Source organism: Lithobates pipiens, unplaced genomic scaffold (genome assembly GCF_037356315.1).
Source record: "Lithobates pipiens isolate NorthernLeopardFrog02 unplaced genomic scaffold, aLitPip1_a1.2 Scaffold_25, whole genome shotgun sequence".
Classification (NCBI taxonomy): Eukaryota; Metazoa; Chordata; class Amphibia; order Anura; family Ranidae; genus Lithobates; species Lithobates pipiens.
Genome location: NW_027507787.1, coordinates 40,489,279 through 40,510,096, shown reverse-complemented (window position 1 = coordinate 40,510,096; position 20,818 = coordinate 40,489,279). Strand labels below are relative to the sequence as shown.

The 20,818-nt window shown below is 42.3% G+C and overlaps 1 protein-coding gene across 1 annotated transcript in view; it reads left to right on the top strand.

Moving 5' to 3' along the window:
* SORBS1 (sorbin and SH3 domain containing 1) overlaps positions 1-20,818 on the top strand; it is a 582,779-nt gene that overhangs the window by 81,684 nt on the left and 480,277 nt on the right. Inside the window, exon 2 of the mRNA XM_077454315.1 lies at positions 12,249-12,327. The gene's annotated coding sequence lies outside the window, so the exon portion shown is untranslated. The remainder of the gene's footprint in view (positions 1-12,248; positions 12,328-20,818) is intronic.

Below are 20,818 nucleotides of genomic sequence, written 5' to 3'. Positions count from 1 at the left end.
AACTGCCAAGGCAACTGGTATTTTCGAAGGTCCATTGCACTAGAAAAGTGTTAGGGATTTATTGAATTCCCCCAAATGTGCTTTACAGATGTGCTTAGTGCTATTCTTATGAATAAAAGAGCATTAGAAAAAAATAAAGCTGCAAGTCATCAGGAGCTTCATTAGGAGGCCACTTAAAAGGCACACAACCAGCTTTCGATGTCAAAAAGAAAAAAAAAGATGGTGGCATGAAACTGTGCAACAGAGAAGTGGATCACTTCAGACCACCATTGGATTCGCTAGGCATGTATGTTGTGATTATGTGTCTATGCACCCCGTGCAACAGTGATTTATATCCTCTGTGTAAATATAGTGAGAAATCAAAAGTGGGGTAGCTGCTGCTTTAATAGTGTTGATCTAATCACTATAAATTGATGTTAGGAATAAAAAGCTGTGCTTACCCTGAAAATACAGGTACTCAATTAATGCATTTCCCGTGTTAAAATTCAACACACCAATTCATATATCGAACAATACACCAAAACAATTTTAGAAGCGCAATCCTCTATATTAAAGTGCAATAGTGCAAATGACTGTGCAATATACTTGTACTACAATTCCATTAATGTAAATAAAGTGACTTTGTGCTCTGTGTGTGCTCCACTCCAACCGATTCCACTTCCACCCATATACCCTCAAGGGACCGAACTCACCGACGGTTGTTGACTCCCTGAACATTTGCGTTTGAAGCTCAATACAGGCATTTCCACAGACCGACTGTATCAATTATGCCATCAACCAAGAAACTCCATATATACAGCCCATGTATCAATGGGAAAGAAGCCATGAAACAATACTTGTAACATTAAACCTTTTCTTAAAAATCCCCCAATAAATCCTAAAATGACACTCACAAATAAGGTGCCTCTCCTGACACATGGAACTAGTTTCCAAATGCTTCCACAGAAACGCCGCCGCTCCGATCCACATAGGAGCTGGGGTGCTTTCCAGAGAGCGGAAATGCCATTTTCAGAAGATCCTGCCTCTATGCCTTTCATCATAGGACGTCATCGGAAAGGGCGAATGTGCTGGAAAAGCGTTTAGGGATTTATTGAATTCCCCCAAATTTTCTTTTACAAATGTGCTTAGTGTTAGTCTTATAGAAGAAGAAAAAGCTGCAAGTCATTAAGAGCTTCACCGGCTTTTAATGAGGGACTGATGTGAATGTATAATATACATTATATGTATAGTGCTGCGCTAAGTGTTGCAACATGAGTGACTGGCAAGACACTTTAAATGACCACTGTCATGATACTAGGTAATTCTCCTCTATGCAGTTCAGGCCTATAGCATTGGTTATGTGCATCTTCTGCAAAAAATGTATGTGGAAGCCAAAGGGCTGTTGGTCATCATCAGGCTGCTGTTGTGGTGGAGAACCCACCATAAATGGGTCATGGGACAGACAGGAGGTTGGGCTAGCCTTTAGGAATGCTTAGTACAAATTTGGGTGTGAATCTTGAGTACTCTGACTTATTGAAAAAGCCAGGGAAACAATAGGGATATCCTTTCTAGAAACTCCTGTGGCAGTGGATACACTTTGGTTAGGCAGTGGATGCTTCTGTCTGCCTTTATACCATTTTTCACTGACAGGGGCTCATGTAGAAACAAAACTTGCCTTGTGCGATCGCTGCAGACAGTGGAGCGTTTGTGAGGCTATGATATGCCAACTAGAGGATTTGGCTCAGAAACAGATCAATGAGTGGACCCTGAATGTGGTACAAATGACCCCTGAGAAGGACTCAGATGAAACCTATTAGGACTCCTGCTCATAATTTAAGTGCTATCTTATAGTGAGGGGATATTAAATCATGAGTTTATGCATATTGATTAAGACTGGATGGAACCTTGAATGTGTATACTTAATGTGCAAGGTGGCTACTTGTATGAATAATGTACTGGAAGAAAGGCTCTAGTCACTTCCATAGACTAAACAAAGCTTTGACAATGCCTCTCTTTTCTTTTCTTGAACAGCATCACTAGGAGCAAGTGCTAGACTCTAGTGGGACCATAAAGCATATGTTCCTAGTGATGCTGTTCAAGAAAAGAAAAGACAGAGGCTTTGTCAAAGCTTTGTTTAGTCTATGGAAGTTCCCTTTCAACTTATTTTAACATTTATAAAATAGATGTTTTTACTTTATAAAATAGATATTTTACTTATATAAGCTTAATGAATAATGCAATATTATTTTGAAAAAATATATTTGGTTAGCGATTCTCTAATTGAAGTAGCACCAGCTACGTTTTATTTCTGTATGGTAAAATAATAGAAAAAAGTAACTTATTCTGGCCATACCTGGGTCAGTTTTTTGTTTTTTTTCATTCATCAAGCAGGTGTGTCTTAAGTGTCTGCATTTTAGGGACATTTATCCTTCCACGGAATGGTGGTTATTCTAAGACCCCTTTCACACTGGAGCGGTGGGTGCGCTTTTACACCCCCCCCCACTAGCAGCCAAGAAAGGGTTAAAACCACCGTAAAGCACTGCTGTAGCAGCGCTATGCCAGTGGTATAGCCGTGCTGCCCCATTGATTTCAATGGGCAGGAGCAGTGTATACACCGTTCCTTCACCACTCCAAAGATGCTTCAACAATACTTTTTTTAGCGTTCTGCCTGCGCACTGCTCCAGTGTGAGAAAGAGACAGCAGCGGCTTTCATGGCGCTTTGCAAGCGCTATTTTTAGCGTTATAGCGCCTGCAAAGCACCCCAGTGTGAAAGGGGTCTAAAGGGTTTTTGGTACAATTTTAAATGATTACTTGCTCACTGTCCTATATTTTCATGCTTTTATTTCGTTTTGCTCAGCGCTTTACAACATAAGGACAGACAGTACAGTTACAATACAATTTAATACAGGAGGAATCAAAGGGCCTGGTCTACTCTTTAAGTCATCATAATCTATGGTCTTCACTTATTCTGAACTGATTTACAGATTAGTATTGCATGAAAGCAACAACAAAGCCAGAATATGGACATGCTACGAAACAGAAAAAATAATAGGATTTTTATAACAACTTACCTGTAAAATTATTTTCTTGGAGTACATCATGGGACACAGAGGCTCATAGTAATTACTAAGTGGGGTTATATCTCACCTTCAGGTGCTGGACACTGGTGTAATCAATTAGACAGGAAGTTTCCTTCCTATATAACCCCTCCCTTACAGGGAATACCTCAGTTTTTGTAGCAAAGCTCTGTGTCCCGTGATGTACTCCTAGAAAAGGATTTTACAGGTAAGTTGTTATAAAAATCCTATTTTCTTTATCGTACATCATGGGACACAGAGGCTCATAGTAATTACTAAGTGGGATGTCCTAAAGCAATGCCTACTGAGGGGAGGGAGACGCAAATAAACGCAGATCGCCATCAGACTTGAGGACCTATACTGCTGCCTGCAGTACACTGTGCCAAAACTGGCATCCTCTTGTCGTCTTACATTCACCTGATCGAAATTAGTGAACGTATGTATAGACGATCAAGTAGCGACCTTGTATATCTGAGTCATAAAGGCTTGGTAACACACTGCCTATGAGGCACTTACTGCCCTGGTAAACTACACTCTAAAGGAGAAAACATTTTCTTCAAACTGCAAGCCTGAATAATAGCTTGACGAATCAACATTAAAACAGTTGATTTAGAAGCTATCTGCCCTTTCCTGAGGCCTCCTGGTAGCACCAAAAACATTAGTTTTCCGTATCTGAGCAATCGCTTCAAATAGGCCTTGACTGCTCTCACTAAAACAAGAGAGTACAACCATTTTAATAGCTGATTTGAATGCTGCCTGCCCATTTTTTTAGGGCCCTCTAGCAGTACAAACGTCAGTTTCCCGTACCTGAAATATTCAAATATACCTTTACCGCTCTCACTATATTGAGAGGAAGTAATAACTTTCCTTCCGCAGAACAAGGTTCTGGTAAAAAAGAAGGTAAGAAACGTCTTGATTCAAATGACAGCTAGATCATTTTAGGAAAAAAAAAAAGCTAGGTGAAAATTTAACATCACCCTAACCCTAAGGCCGCGTACACACGGGCGGACTGTCTGACGGACTTGGTCCGCTGAAACGTGTTTCAGCGGACAATCCGCTCGTGTGTGGGCTTCAGCTGACTTTTTCAGCGGACAGTCTGGCGGACTAAGTCTTTCGGAATTTCCGTAATATTGTCCGTCCAAACTTGGTTTCAGCGGACAGTCCGCTCGTGAGTAGGCAAGTTGGACGGACTAAGTATGGCGCATGCTCAGAAAGGATTTACACGGCCGAAGGTTGCATTGCAGTGTATTGGACGTCGTATTTCTAGTCCCGTCGTACGTGCTGTACACGTCATCGCGCAAGCTTTCGGCGGACTGTCTGTTCATCGTGTGTGGTCAAGTCCGTTCATTCGAAAGTAGGACGGACTGTCTGTCGGATTGTCTGACGGACTTAGTTGGACGGATAGTCCGCCCGTGTGTACGCGGCCTAAGAATAATTAAGTATGGCACTATAAAAACGAAAGCTGCCAACACTGAAACTCTCTTGCGGAGGCTACCGCAACCAAGAACACCAATTCCCCCGTTAGAAGGATCAACAGAATATAGTGCATCGGGCCCAAGGTGCTGTCCTTGCAAGCCAACAAAACTAAACTCATCCCTAAGTGCACAAGTGTGACTCAACAGGTGGATTTTTACGCACTGTCCCTTGTATAAAAGGCCCAGATTAAAGAAATGTGAAGCAAGCGGCCTTTCAAAACCAATGATAAAGGCAGAGATCTGACCCTTGATGGTATTCTGGCTGGCTTTATTTTTGCCCCCAACTGTAGGAAGGCAAGAATTCTACCCATGACATCCCTCCAAGAATGCCATCTTTTGGTTTCATACCAGGAAACATAGGCCCTCTAGACCCTATAATAAATGGTCCTAGAGGCCCGCTTTCTTGCATTAATAAGGATTGTTACCACTGAACCTGAAAGCCCCCTGATTCTTTAAAATGTGGGCTTCAATAGACAAACCATTAAATTTAGCGATTATTTGGCTGGATGGAATACCGGCCCTTTGTGAAAGCAAGTCTGGACTAGATGGAAGAATCCATGGTTTCCCTACTGCCAACCTCACGATCTCCGCATACCAGGGTCTTTTGGGCCATGCCGGGCTAGTAGAATTACCGGCTTCCTTTCCACTTTGAACCTGCGTAGAAGCTGTGGGAGCAGCTGAACTGGAACAAACATTTAAATCCGTTAAAAATTGATCTCACTCGGTCACTAATGCATCTGTCCCATACATGAGTGAATCCCTAGCCCTTGACACAAAGCTGTCCAACTTCTTGTTGAACCTGGATGCCTAAAAATATTATCTGGTCAGCAAAAGTCAGGGGGGAAGATGCCATTCTCCCAGGAACAAGTGTTGACGGCTCCAGAGAGCTGCCTGTTAATTCTCCATTTCACGAAATGAAGATTGGCAATAGGCAAGGAACAAGCTCCTCTGCCCAATCCAGAACATGGCCCACTTCGCTCTGGCTGCGTGACTTCTTGTGCCTCCTTGGTAAATGAAGAAAACCACTGATGTGGCATTGTCAGATTATACCCTGAGAGAACAACCCTGCAATCTAAACGCCCAGGTCATTAAGCCAGATGTACCATCAGAAGTTCTAGAATGTTGACAGTCAAGGCTCTCTGAGCTTTACCACTTCCCCTGGGCAGTGGTCTCCTTCAGGACTGGTCTCCATCCCTATAGGCCAGCCTTCGTAGCCACAACCTCCTAGGTTAGCATAAAGGATCTTCCTTTCTGCCATCTTTTGCTGAGGTTCTAGCGTATCCCTGGGACCAGACCCTTTGGATAATGCCTAGGTTAGAATCTACTTGTTCCAGGGACCCCAGAATAATGTTTATAGCAGCCTTAAATGAAACTGAGCATAGGGAACCACTTTGAATGAAGCCATCTTCCCTAGCACTTTAGAAAAGGAAAAAGTAAGAAACTCTTCCTTGTCTTGACCCCTTTTAGGCAGCATATAATCATGATTTGTCTGTACCTGTTCCCAAGCTGGCACTCACACACTCACGGCCCACTGTTCTGTCTCCAAGGCTTTCCGACCTGCCTCTAGAGGCTGGGGAAAAAACAGCAGCCTGCCTGAGCCAGAGTACAAGCATGATAGAACAGCACACTGCTCCACTGGGAAACTGACAGTCAGAACGCTCTCTTAATAGAGACACTGCAAACAAATGCAGACTCACCATTCCCCGCTGCAGGGTACTGCTGGAATATCACAGCAACCCAATCTTCACCCATCACGGCGGGTTGGTGTCATGCCAGACCTTCAAGGATGGGGTCCCCTCTGTATGTAGGGTCCACTGCCTTGGGCCATGTATAGCGCTCTGCCAGAGCAAACCTGTGGTATAGCAATGTGACTAAGGTGCTGGATCTCAGGGCCCAGCTCTCCTAAGTAAACAAGACAGATCACCGTTCTGCTAGCAAGGAAGACAGAGATCTTGTGTTTCTGTTAAGCAGGAACACAGATCTGTGTTCCTACAGTTAAACCCCCCCCCCCACATAGTAAGAAAGCACTCCCAGGAAACACGTTTAACCCTTTGATCACCCCTGATGTTAACCCCTTCCCTGCCAATATCATTAGTACAGTGACAGTGCATTTTTTTTAGCACTGATCACTGTATTGGTATCACTGGTCCCCAAAAAGTGTCACTTGGTGTCAGATTTGTCCACTGCAATGTCGCAGTCCTGCTAAAAATCGCTGATCGCCAACCTTTTCTAGTAAAAAAAATAAAAATTCCATAAATATATCCCATAATTTGGTAGATGCTATAACTTTTGCGCAAATGAATCAATATTTGCTTATTGGGATTTTTTTGGGCAAAAACATGCAGCAGAATACATATTGGTCTAAATTGATAAAGACCTTAGATTTTTTTTAAATCCTTTTTGTTTATAGCAGAAAGTAAAAAAAAAGTGTTTTTTAAAAAAAAAACACAGGAGGTGATCAAATATTACCAAAAGAAAGCTCTATTTTGTGGGGAAAAAAGAACATAAATTTTATTTGGGTGCAGAGTCGCATGACCGTGCAATTGTCAGTTAAAGTAATGCAGCGCCGTTTCACAAAAAAATGGCCTGGTCCAAAAGTGAGTGAACCTTCCAGAGCTGAAGTGGTTAAAAAAAATTCAAACACAGTTGTGACTAGTCTAAAGCACAGGTATTGATTTTGCCACCATTTCAAGTGAGATCAGAATACGAAGAGGTGGGTGAGCGCTTCTGTACCCAAAGCTTTTGTCCCTAAAGCCAACTCCTTCTAGCACGTCAGCATAGATATTTCTCAGAAGGCAGCTGGAAGTGTTCTCACTCTCATGTGAAACTTGACTTGTGTCACTACATAATTTCCTTGATTAAAGAGCAGAAACTATGGTTTATCCTCTTTGAAACAAGACTTTACATTCGTTCTGTGCTGATATATAGAACATTTCCAGATACCTGACCTCCCTTTTATTATTTAGAAGTGCTTGTTATGCCTGCGGTCTAGAAGAGACTCCTATTATGTGTGTGGGCCACTGAAATGTTTGAAGGAAAGTGTGTGGGCCAGAGATGTTTTTCCCTTAATCCACGATGACTCATTTTTATTATATTTGCCTTGAGAACCATACAGCTTAAAGCACTTCAGTGTCCTACATCAGTGCAAAGTGTTTTTTGTGACATGAAAAAATGTCTTTGATCAAACCTATGAATTGATGAATTGGCATTAAAATCCTTCTAAGATTCATGTATTTCACATCTATGCCTATGAAATGAACTTTCAAGTCCATGGTAACAACCCCTGGTATTGTAAAACTAAAGGCTTATGCACACACTTACAAAATGGGTTCGTTCACACACCTGCAATTTGCTCACTATTCAACATTGAGCTGCATAAAATAAAGTAAAAAATATAGTGCTAATTGTCCAATTTTGACTGAATTCTACATGATGCACATGTAAACGGGTCATGTCCATAAGTCTGCTGCCTCACTAATCCTGCATTCAGGGCCAAAAGGTAAAGTGTGTCCTATAGTGGTGTCATGGTTGGGAGGAGGAACCATAACACCCAGTGGTGTAAACTAACCAACACTATGGTCTGGTAACAGCGAAGCTCTCGGCATTTCAAGAGCGCAAACCAGTTTACCTTCTGGCCCTGAATGCCGCATTCACGAGGCAGAAGTGGTTATGCATATTGACATGCACAGTCAAAATTGGACAATTAACACAATATTTTCAATTTTTTTTTAATCTTATGCAAAGATTTAAAGTGGTTGTAAACTACCCCCCCCCCCCCCCAACTTTGTCCCATTTAAATTAGCAGAAAAAAACCCTAATGAACACTGCTTGTAGATATCTCCTTACTTGCATAGTATTGTTGTACTTTTTGTTCTTTAGAATGACGTCACTGAGCATGCCCATATCTCCCATGATTTACGGCACACTGTGTGCTTGTCTATCTATTATCAGGACTTCCTATGGCACAACACTGAAATCCCACAAGACTGCATAATCACTCAGAGCTTCCTATTACTCCCCATGTGATCATGCGACATCACATGGAGTGGAAAAGAAGGCATCGGACAGCATTACTGCAGTCTTATCAGCTGAAGCTGATAAGACTGATGTAGGCAAACACTAGATAATCTGCACAAGTAAATACTATGAAATGAAACAAGTCAGCTATGAGCAGGGAAGCAGGGTTGCCATAGAAACGTTGGATTGAGAAGGAGGATTGGTTAATAGTACAGGAAGTGCTTAATGTAAGGGCGGAAATACACTCTACTGTGGACTCAGAAAACAATACTTAAGATGGTGCTGCCTTACCCCTGAAAACAAGTTTTTTTTTTTTTTTTTTAATACTTGGTGTTGTTGCCTTATGATCCAGCCCCACTACTACCCCATCACCCTCCCTCTGTTTCTTAAAAACTGTCATTGGAAAAAATACAGGAGATTGCTAGTTGCCTAGGTGTTATAACCCTTTTGGTTGCAAGTTACCAGTCTGGAAAATTATAGCTGCATATATAGAAAGGCAGATAGATGTTCTTATGTGATACAAATTAATGAAGCAAGATGATCCGACTGGCATCCAGGGCACTAACATTTTCAGAAGGAAAAGTAGGCAATAGCAGCCTCCTTGTATCTGATAGGTTTCCTTTAACAGTGACAATTTATTTTTGAAAAAAACTTGCTGCCTTTCTTTAGATATTATGAAAGCTTTTGACACAGTATCATAGTCATATATGAACTATACCCTTTCCAAATGGGGATTCGGCCCTAATTTTTTACGATGGATCTCTAATTTGTATCAAGATCCCAAAGCTTATATCAGATATGCAGGGTACAAATCAGACGAGTTTAATATACTGAGGGGGACTCGTCAAGGATGTCCACTTTTGCCATTATTATTTGCTTTACTCATTGAACCTTTAGCACAAAGAATTAGGATGGAACCCACTATAACAGGTATTGAAATGGGTGGCTTTCATCATAAGCTCTGTTTATTCGCAGACGATATTCTCCTTTTTTCTATCTTCTCCACATGTTTCGGCCCCAAATCTTATGGTTGTACTACAAGAATTCTCATTTATTTCGGGCCTTAAGGTCAATATTCAAAAATCTTCAGCATTAAACATTTCACTTGTCGAGAAAGATACAATGTTTACAAAATTCACTACCCTTTAAGTGGGTAGATCATAGCCTCCCATATCTGGGTGTGCAGTTTACTCCTAACCCCTCCGATTTATTTGCAGCTAACTACCCAGCTCTATTAAAAAATATTACAAGGTCATTATCTAATTGGTCATCAATGCCGATATCATGGTTTGGGAAAATCAATATCATAAAAATGTCTGTTCTTCCGAAATTTTTATATTTATTCAGAACTCTCCCGATTCATATTCCTGCATATTTTCTTAGGCTGATTCAACAAAAAGTAACGAAATTTACTTGGGGGGAAAATAAAACCCAGACTTCACAAAAAAACACTTGTTCTCCCCAAAGCTTTGGGTGGTTTGGGATTTCCAGACTTTAACATATATTATAAGGCAGCTCAATTATCTCAATTAACAAAATATCACTCTTCTACAGAGATTCCTTTATGGGTCCTCATTGAAGCTGTAGACTGTGATCCTCTTCCTATAAACAATATATTATGGTTACAACCAGCACTCTCTATCTATATGGGATAGGTATAGAAATTCACATGGTCTGCAATCTCCACAAAATCCGCTATTATCTTTTCACAACAATCCGACTTTTTACCCAGCCTGGAAATATCCCAAAACCTTTAAAGCTTGGTCTAAGGCTGGTATCACCTGTCTATATAATTTAACTTCAACTACATCAATAAAATCTTTCACAGATCTATGGGAATGATATAAGCTTCCACAATCAGAAATATTCAGATATCTCCAAATCAAAAATTTTTTATACTCCTCTTCTCAATTTAAATGTAAACTTACATAATATTTCTCAATTTGAAAGATTTTGTCTCAAGGAACCACACGCTAAGGGTCGTATTACATCATTGTATACAAAATTGATATCTAATTCTAATACTGTTATACCTAAATATGTGGCCAAGTGGGAAAAAGATTTGGATTGTACGATCGATTCTAGGTCTTGGTCCAACATATGGTCTTTCACAAAATCTTCCTCTATAAATATATTGGCGTCTGAATCATCATATAGTTCTCACACACTGGTATTTGGTTCCTGTGAGAATCGCCAAATTCTCAGGAGACAACACTGGCCTCTGCTTTTGTGGCTTTTGTGGCTGTCCAGAAAAAGGTACCTATATACATACCTGGTGGCATTGCCCAATTGTACAATCATTTTGGAAAAAGATCTTTCTGATAATAAAAAGCAGACTATAGCCAATGCGTGGAAAACAGACGTGGTGAATATTGCAGAAACCAAACGTGGAATGAATCAATCTTTCATCCATGCTAAAATAGACGCTATCGATAAAAACCAGATGACAAAGTTTGATATCATATGGAAACCCTGGATTAAATATTATATGTCAGATAATATTGATAACCGAGTTTTATTGTTATGGTGATTACAATTTTTTAATAGAATTACAACATTAGCTGATATATAAAACCTCCTCCAGAGAATTATTCCCTCCCCTTCCCCTCCTATATACCTTTTTATGTTCCTCCCTTAAGCCCCTTTCACACTGGGGCGGTTTTCAGGCGTTACAGTGCTAAAAATAGCGCCTGTGTAGCGCCTGAAAAAACCGGCCCCTTGCACTCCAGTGTGAAAGCCGGAGGGCTTTCACACTGGAGCAGTGCGCTGGCAGGACGGTGAAAAAAGTCCTGCTAGCCGCATCTTTGGAGCGGTGAAGGAGCGGTGTATTCACCGCTCCTAAACCGCTCCTACCCATTGAAATCAATGGAACAGCGCGGCAATACCGCCGGCAAAGCGCCGCTGCAGCGGCGCTTTGCGGGCGGTTTTAACCCTTTTTCGGCCGCTAGCGGGGGTTAAAACCAACCCGCTAGCGCCCGCAGACCGTCGCTAAAACGATGGTAAAGCGCCGCTAAAAATAGCGGCACTTTACCGCCGACGGCCGCACCGCCCCAGTGTGAAAGGGGCCTTACTATATAATACTTACTATAAACATACTTTAGAAGTTATGGTCAAAACTTTAAAATCATATATTTTCTTTTAGACATATTTATATTTTCTTGGGATTAAAATGTTTAAAACTCCGCTATAAGAATGTTTTCAAATTCTAAAATATAGAAGGCCATTTATTGTCATTCCCACGAGAATATCTTGAAATTCTTCTTTGCTTCATATCATCCGTACTTCAATATGTCTTTTTATTTCTGATATCAAATAATTTGTCTTATATTCTGTACATGTAGTTTATTTTAACATAAAATAAAAACTTTTGAACAAGAAAAAAACTTGCTGCAAAATGTGTGGTGCATAAATCAGAATCCGTGTTTCATTCTAATGGCAGAAGGTAAAATAAAATTAATAGTAAATGAGTGCACTTATTTTTTATTTTTTTCACCTGGTTGCCTAGACTATTAAATGTTTTCTTCTACCTCGCTAAACCTGTTTAATGTGTTATTTTGAATCATTTTATAATATGCTATTGTGCATTATGATTACAGTAGTAAAATGTGTTTGGTGTTTTTCATGCAGCCCCTTTTTATCACATAGTTAATTTTGTCTCATGTTTTTTAGTGTTTCATTTTTTCATCTATGCTTCTTCTAGGACATATTGCTGATGTTTGTTAATGGACATCATCAACATTACATCACATCACTTGCCTGCTCCAGCTATCTAACATAAGGTAAAAACTATAATTAGTAATTAGAATATAGAATGAGTAACATAATTTAAGTGTAATGAAGTAAAAGTGAAGCAACTAAAATGGTTTGAATCTGACAGCTTTCTGTCAGAAAAAAATCAAATGTATGTGCATTAGTTTGCTTATTAAACTGTAACAAAAAGCTGAAATGTAACAAAATGTTTAAGCATGTGCACTAGCTGCATGTACACTAGCGTTTTTGTAAGTTCCTAGAAGCTGTTAGCATTTTTCTGCTCCTAGAAGATAAATAGTGTTATCCTATGGGTCCATGTACACTACTTTAGGCTATTAGTGTTTTTTGAGCTTCAGCGTCTGGGTGCATAAAAAAATAGTTTTGGAGTGTTTTTCCAGTAGAAAAAAACGCTGAACACCCTCTAACACCGTTTACTACTGCTAAGCACTGGTTGCATTGTGTGTGTGTGTGTGTGTGTGTGTATATGTGTGTATATGTGTGTGTGTATATATATATATATATATATATATATATATATATATATATATATATATATATATATATATATATATATATATATATATTATTTTTTTTTCTTGGCCAGCGGCCTTAACAACTAGCTGATTAGTTCCCTGCTGTCAGGTGAATTTAAGCAAAATAATTGCTGGCAATAAAAATTTAGTAAAAAAAGTTTGCGACCCTCTCCCCCAATCCATACCAGGCCATTTCAGGTCTGGTACAGATTTTAAGGGGAACCCCATGCCAACAAAAATTGTGCAGGGTCAAACCCAAAATCCACACCAACCAGACCCTTATCTGAGCATGCAGCCAAGCAGGCGAGCACCCCCCTTCTGAATCATACCAGGCCACATGCCCTCAACATGGGTTGAGGGCATGTGCTCCCCCCAAAGCACCTTGTCCACCTGATAAAGACAAGGGCCTCTTCCCCACAACCCTGGCTTAGTGGTTGTGGGGGTTATGGGGTGACTTATCGAATCTGGAAGCCCCTTTAACAAGCACCATTGCTCCCCCCAAAGCACCTTGTCCACCTGATGAAGACAAGGGCCACTAAGCCAGGGTTGTGGGGGTTATGGGGTGACTTATTGAATCTGGAAGCCCCTTTAACAAGGGGTCCCCCAGATCCCAGCCCCCTATCTGAATGAGTTTGGGACATCATCGGGTGGCCCCACCCCTTGGTTATTTAAGAACTGTCAGGGTTGGCGGCCAGCATTTCTCGTTATTGATGTTGGATCTACTTTGGGGGAAATGTAATTTTTTTGGGAGGGTTTTTTTTTATTAAAGGACTTGTCAAATACTGCCTCTTGTATTTATTTACACTATGCTTTTTTTCTTGGTGAATGAGTATGAGTACTATGTGCCCCATACTCATTCACACGGGGGGGTGGGGGGCAGATTCCGATAAGTTACTCCTTTGCACCCCCACAACCACCGGTTTGTGGAAAAGATGCCCTTGTCCTCATCAAAATGGGGATAAGATGCTTTGGGGGGTGCCCACCGACCCCCAAAACACCCCTCCCATTTTGAGGGCATGTGGCCCATTATGGTCCCTTTTCTGGTCTGCCAGGCTGCATGCTCAGCTAAGGGTCTGGTACCCCCATGCAGTTTTTTTTTTTTAACCGGCAATTGTTGCCCCGCTGACAGCTGATGAGTCATCCAATGTTAAGGACATGGTGGCCGCTTCTTAACAAAAACCCTACCGCCCTTAAACACTTGAAAATGCTCCTAAACACTGGCAAAAACAAAAAAAAGCGTTTTTTGGGCATCTAGTCTGCATGAAACCTGAGCAGGATTTTTACTACAAATTCACTGGTAATTCATGCACTGCATTAAAACACATTTTAAACTTCTCCAGGTGCTAAAGTAAACAAAGGGGCGGGGTCACACAGTGACATGTCCATACAGTATATGGTCAATGACATCATAAGGGGGCTGGGTCATCCATGATGTTACTGGATGACCCTGGCCAATTGTTTACATTGGCGGCAGGGAGAACCAACAATGTCTCTTGGTGCCGGCAAGTAATGGAAGGGGGCTGGTTTAGCGGGTGCCATTTTTTTTTTTTAGTGCATGTCTGTGACTGTCATTCATCATGATCGATGTGGACCTACATCTCTGGCGACGTGACTGACAATGGATCTACATCAGGGGCTTTTTTTTTTTTTTTAAGGACTTCAAAAACTGTGTAATGTCCTTGCACTGTTTGTTTGTTTTTATATTTTATTTTTTTATTTTTTTTGTGAATGATTAGGGTTACTATGTACCCTATACTCATTCAATGGGGGGGGGGATCTGGTGCCAGGGTTTCCTCATCAACGTGGGTACAGTGTGCTTTGCCAGGCGGGGTTCCCTCCGGATAAGGGTGTGGTGCGTGGTATGGATTTTGGGGGGACCTTATGATTATTTTTATATATATTATACACATATATTTTACACACATTAATAATAATGTATATATGTTTTTACTTTTTGGTATGAGGCCCCCTCCCCAATCCATACCCGTCCTTATGCCATTGTTTTCTATTAGATTTTTTGCATGAGGTCCCTCCCAAAATCCATACCAGACTCTGGGGGAGGTGACCTGCACAGTTTTTTTTTGGGGATTTAATTAAATATAAGCTCTTACTTTTACATTCTGCTGTCCGTGGGGAACCCCCATTACCAGCAGGGATAAGTCGTTGGTGTTAAGGATGCCAGGGGGCAGATGTAAAAATGGATGAAAAACTCTTAAACTGAACTGAAAATTGATGTAAACCGCATCCATTTTTTTTGTGACTGAACAGATGATGCTTGTGTGAAAGGGACCAAAACATTTTTAGTTTACCAGCTTGGGTCCTTTTTCTTTTTCTTTGATTTTAAAGCTCGGCCCTGTTCATTTCAAGCCTTTACCCTATAAAACCTCATTAAAAAAAATGTGTCATCTGTAAGCAGCCAATGATTTGAGAATTTTGTGACCTTATAAAAGATATACGTTGAAGGCTTTCATGTAGTGAATCTGCACTCATCCAACTTTCTTTTATGAATCACAGATGCAAGATCATTAGGCCAGCTGGTGCATTAATGTTGTTACAGTAAAACTGATTCTAGCCACGTGGTCCAGCTAATCAGTAAAAACCATTACATCATATATGTTGTGTGCACAGCATCTGCTATCATTGTGTCTACAGTATATTGGAGTTCATTGCAGTAATTGGCTGTGCACATGGGGGGTAGAATTATCAGACTGCAATTCTTTGATTCACTTTCAGCGATGTCCTGCTGCTTTTCAATAAAAATTAAGATTTGTAGGCAAACCATGGAGGACATGTAGGCAAACCATATCAACTGTATATTGCTAATGGTGGATAATATTTCCTTTTTTTTTTATTTGTATTATTTCTTTCAACACTTGCTATGTGATCATATCACAGGTTAAATCATGCATTCAACATGCCATACTATTTTTAAATCGAAATACTGAAGTGACTATTTGCTAAAAGAGAACATAATGTGTAATCATCTGGAGGTTCTTATTTTGAGGCTGTTGACACCAATAACATTGCACTACAGTTCACATGTGTTTTTTGTTTTTTATTTTTTTAAATAATTGCAAGGAAGGGAGATGCCTATAAGTGGCAGCACTAAGAGACAGAGAATCTTGTTTGGCTTTTGGATGGACATTTTAAATTAATGACATACTGTGTGCTATCTACAGATGAGGATGTACAGTCAAGCTTGTCAGCTGCCAAATCTATGAGCCTTTGTACTTTTGTTATTTGATCATCTAACCCTTTTGAAATTTCTTTTACTAAAGCAAGCAGGCACTTGTTGAGGAAGCATCCTCTTTCACAGAATGTGTCTCGGTCCTCAGGGGAAGAAACCAGGCTCTGCTGACCTATAAAGGGAGGCATTGGGTGTTGGCAGCCTTGTAAGTGCAAAGTATAGGTTTTCTGAAGCTGGAAACAACATTCAACATCTTCACAGAGGGACTTGAATACCTAGTGCAGGACAGAGTAGGATTTGTGTTTTAGTTTTTTTATGTAACGATGCTACCTAAAAATACAAAAAAGTAAAAAAATGTATAAATAAAAAGTAAAAAAAAGTCTACCTAAGGCTGCCATACATTTTACAATGTTCTTGTTAAATTTCCTTTTGATTAATGTTCAACTATGTTGTGCAAGAGCCTGCATACAAATTAACAGTGTTTAGGTTTGACCTCATATTAATGGTTTTGGTAAATCTAAATGAAAATTGTATAATGTATGGCCAGCTTAAGTTGTTGCTTTCTCTACCCTACACTCTGGCGGTCGCCCATAGGCCTGCATTGGATGTGATGACGGTGAGGAAAAGTCAACTGCTTAGGGGGAAAAAAAGTGCCCACAGCCAGAAGAGTAGAGGATCAATGAAGTTAAAAGATTTGTTTTTCAAGCTGGTTCTTATCAAACTTTTAACCTTTTACTTTTAACCTTTTAACTTTTTCTTTCCCTGGAGGTGGGCTTTTTGATTTCCGATAATTTATTCTTGAATGGTTTGCTAGATCAAAAAAATGATATAGTTGGTCAACCTTTACAGAACCACATCAGAGGAGGAAATTTAGTGGTATTTACTGCTTGAAATAAATAAATAAATAAAAGCAGACATGTTACAGTTTTTAAATAGAGTATCTACCAACTGTTTAAATACTGGTTAGATGAACAGGAAGAGAATTCTAAAGCAATTAGACTACTTCCAGAAATGTAAACTCATGCCATCTGTGATGTGTAGGCATTTATGCATGTAGAAATCAATGATTTCCTTCAGATGATGTAGTGTATTTACAGGGGAATGTAGTGTCAGTGTGCTTTTCTCGTTAGGTGGCTGTTAATTGGCATGTTCCCCAAGCTGGGGAGAACTGAATTTAGATACCAGGGTTGTGGTAAAACAGAGGACACTATTATATGAAACTGGATATCGAATAGATTTTCAGGAAAGAGCTGAAAATGTTCACCTTGTATAACGGGATTGCTAAAGTTTTATGTTAACAAGATAATTTGGATCACCTTGCTGCTCACATGTGTCTGGTCCCTATGCTCTGGGGATTTTCTGACTTCTCAGAAAGCTGCAAAGACTTAATTTATTGGCATTTCTGCAGAACAGGATGCAAGTATGGAAAGTGCAGGGAGAGCCCATTTGTATCTTGAAACACATTTTAAATATTTTCTTTCTCCAAGGGGGCTTTCCAGCTGAATGTGGCTTGCTCTTGGGAAGAGTATCTCTGTTCAGATTTTTTTTTTTTTTTTACCATCTGTGCCCTTTTTAAAGAAGTTGGAACCTATGAGATTGTATTGCTATCTGTGCCCCCTATGAAGGGATTTCCATCACGCTTTCTCTTGGTAAGAATGAGGAAAAGTGAGAATCTCTGAGAAATTATTACTATTCTTTGCCCCTATGAAGGGAATCCTCCCATTACTTCCTGCCTTAGTCAGCACATAGGAAGGGATTCATGATATCATCATGTTAATTTCATGTCCATCTTACTTTTTTCACGTTTATATGCCAACAAATCTATTCAATCTCTATTTACAGTGGTCACACTTTTCTTTACATAAAATGTGGCGCAATTACTCAGGAACCCCTGACAATATTATAGTTTGCCCCAACCCCTGCCACTACTCCTTTTTCTGATCGGCAAGATCCGCATGGAAATGTGGAGAAAAATATAAATGAAGCCAAGTGGGGAAAAAAAAAAATCATAGGTATCCATAGGCTAAACACTATTTTACTAAGGGTGTGTGGGGGGAGAATCAGAGTTTCTCTTATATTCACCGACCGGCACAGCTCCTCTCTTAGCCATTGGGTTGTTTGCCCTATTACTAGGAGATACTAGGCATAAGTTGTAATACAACACTCAGAACTCTTCGTTTCGCCCAGGGGACGGTCCCTTGGGCAAGAACCCTCCACCCTGCCATGCAGCCATCAGTTTTATTTTGCCTAGTGAAGGAGAAGGACCTAGGAACCCTGCGGGCCCATCGGTCCGTGCTTTTTTTATGCAGAAGTGTGACTTTTTTGCACAAGATGATTGATCCTGTGATCTACTATCAACAGCCGGCTGGGTGACAGGCTGGATACCCTTAACCTCTCCCCAGTCCGGGGCATACATATGACTGGGCTACTGATGTCTGCGTCACAGTATGATGGGCCAGCAGCCACCCTGTACTGATCAGTGAGTGGGTCTGTGATGGATTGTCTCCCAGCTCTTCAGGACTGGTAAGTACAGCTCTCCCTGCCTCGGCGGGGCTGAGCAGCTGGGCATTCCCTGGGAGGTTGTCTCGGGGGTCCTTCACCTCCCTCTATTCTCTCCCCTGTCCATATCTTCCCTCCCCCCTCTCTGGGGAGATGCATGTGGCTGCTGAGCGGTGTGTGTATGTGTGCCTATACAGGGGCTCTCTGGGGGGCTCTCACCTGGGTTGGGGGGCTGCGCTGGCTGGTGGGGTCCTGTTCTTTATGCCCCTGGAAGGTGTCTGTGAGGTTTTGCTGTTGTTTGGTACAGACCTGTGTTCACTGTCATTATTTTCTCCCTGTACCTCATGGAGCTGCTTTGGCGGGCATTTTAGGTTTGGGCAAGGGCAGCATGCTTTCCTGGGCTTTAGTGGCCATTTTCCTTGTGATCTCCTATTAAAGACACTGGCTGACATTTTCTGGAAGCCTGAACACTTTTTTTCAGTGTTCTCTAGCACAGGGCTTGACAAACCCCAGGCGCCAGGTCGCCGATGCGACCAGAAATCGCAACCTGGCGCCTAAGCTGCCACCAGCCCACTCACTATTGATGCCCCAGACATGCAGAGCATAACACTGACTGCCGTCCTCCTCCCTCCTCCACACTCAGCGACGTCGCGCTAAGTGTGTGAAACTGACAAGCAATGGAGAGAGGAGGATCTGTCAGATTTCAGCCTGATGTCGGGGTGGGCGGGACCCGGCCGGGGTGGGGGCGGGACCCAGCAGCTATCAAACACCAGCCAATGGGATCTGGGTGGCGGGCCGCTACGTGTACGTGGCTCGCCCCTTTTCTTAAGCAGCCCAATCGTTGGCTGGTGTTTGATAGCTGCTGAGTCCCGCCCACCCGGCCGGGTCCCGCCCATTCCGACATTAAGCTCAATTCTGACAGCTCCTCTGTTACTTTTCAGTAACAGAGTGCTCCGTGTGAAACCTGCCAGTGCCACCTGCCAGCGCCAACCAGTGCCATCTGCCAGTGCCACCGCCAATTAGTGCCATCTGCCAGTGACAACTAGTGCCACCACCAACCAGGGCCACCTGCCAGTTCCAAACCAGTGCCACCTGCCAATCAGTGCCACTGCCAGTGCCAATAGTGCCCCCTGTCAGTTCCAAACCAGTGTCACCTGCCAATGCCAACCAGTGTCACCTGCCAATGCCATCTGGCAGTTCCACGTGCCAACCAGTGGCACCTGCCAGTGCCACCTGCCACCACTAATCAGTGCCACCTGCCAGTGCCAACCAGTGCCACTGCCACTACCAATCAGTGCAACGTGCCATCTGCCAGTGCCACCGCTGACCAGTGCCACCTGCCAACACCAACCAGTGCCACCGCCAATCAGTGCCATCTGCCAGTGAAAACTAGTGCCACCGCCAACCAGGGCCGCATGCCATTACCAACCAGGGCCAGCTGCCACTTCCAAACCAGCGTCACCTGCCAGTGCCATCTGGCAGTTCCATGTTCCTGCCAGTGCCAGCCAGTTCCATCTGTTGCCAGCCTTACTCTGAAACAGCGTTTCATTGGAATTATTGACTGGGTGGTCCATTGTGAGTTAGGGATAGGGGGTGAAAATGTGGGGCCTTACCCCGGGAGCTGACAATCCATACCACTCTAAAAAAAAAAAAAAAAAAAAAAAAAAAACTGGCTCCTAACTTTTTTAACCACTTGGGTACCGCGCTATTGCAAAATGACGGCAACAGCGCGGACCTGAGGGGCGCGCGCGGCGCACTCTGTGATCGGCGTGAGACTCGCCTGATCACCGATCCGTGTAAGGGGTCGATCCCGACCCCTTATCACGTGATCAGCTGTCAGCCAATGACAGCTGATCATGTGATAAAACGGAGCCGGTAATCGGCTAGTATTCCTCCTCGCGCTGACAGCGCGAGGAGAAAAAAAAAAAGCCGATCGCCGGCGGCCGTGTTCGGGACATCAGTCCCGATCACGGCCAGCAATTTAAGCGGACACCTGCCCCCTGCCAGTGCCCACCTGCCACCCGCAGTGCCATCCTGAAATAAAGTAAGTGCCCCCCTGTCAGTGCCACCCAGCAGTGCCCATAGTGCCCACAGTGCCACCCAGCAGTGCCCACAGTGCCACCCAGCAGTGCCCACAGTGCCACCCACAGTGCCACCCAGCAGTGCCACCCACAGTGCCACCCAAAATCTGCCTCAAAGGTGCTGCACCCCAGTGCCGCCCATCAGTGCCCAGCAGTGCCACCTATCAGAGCCACCTATCAGTGCCACCTATCAGTGCCCATCAGTCCCATCTATCTGTGG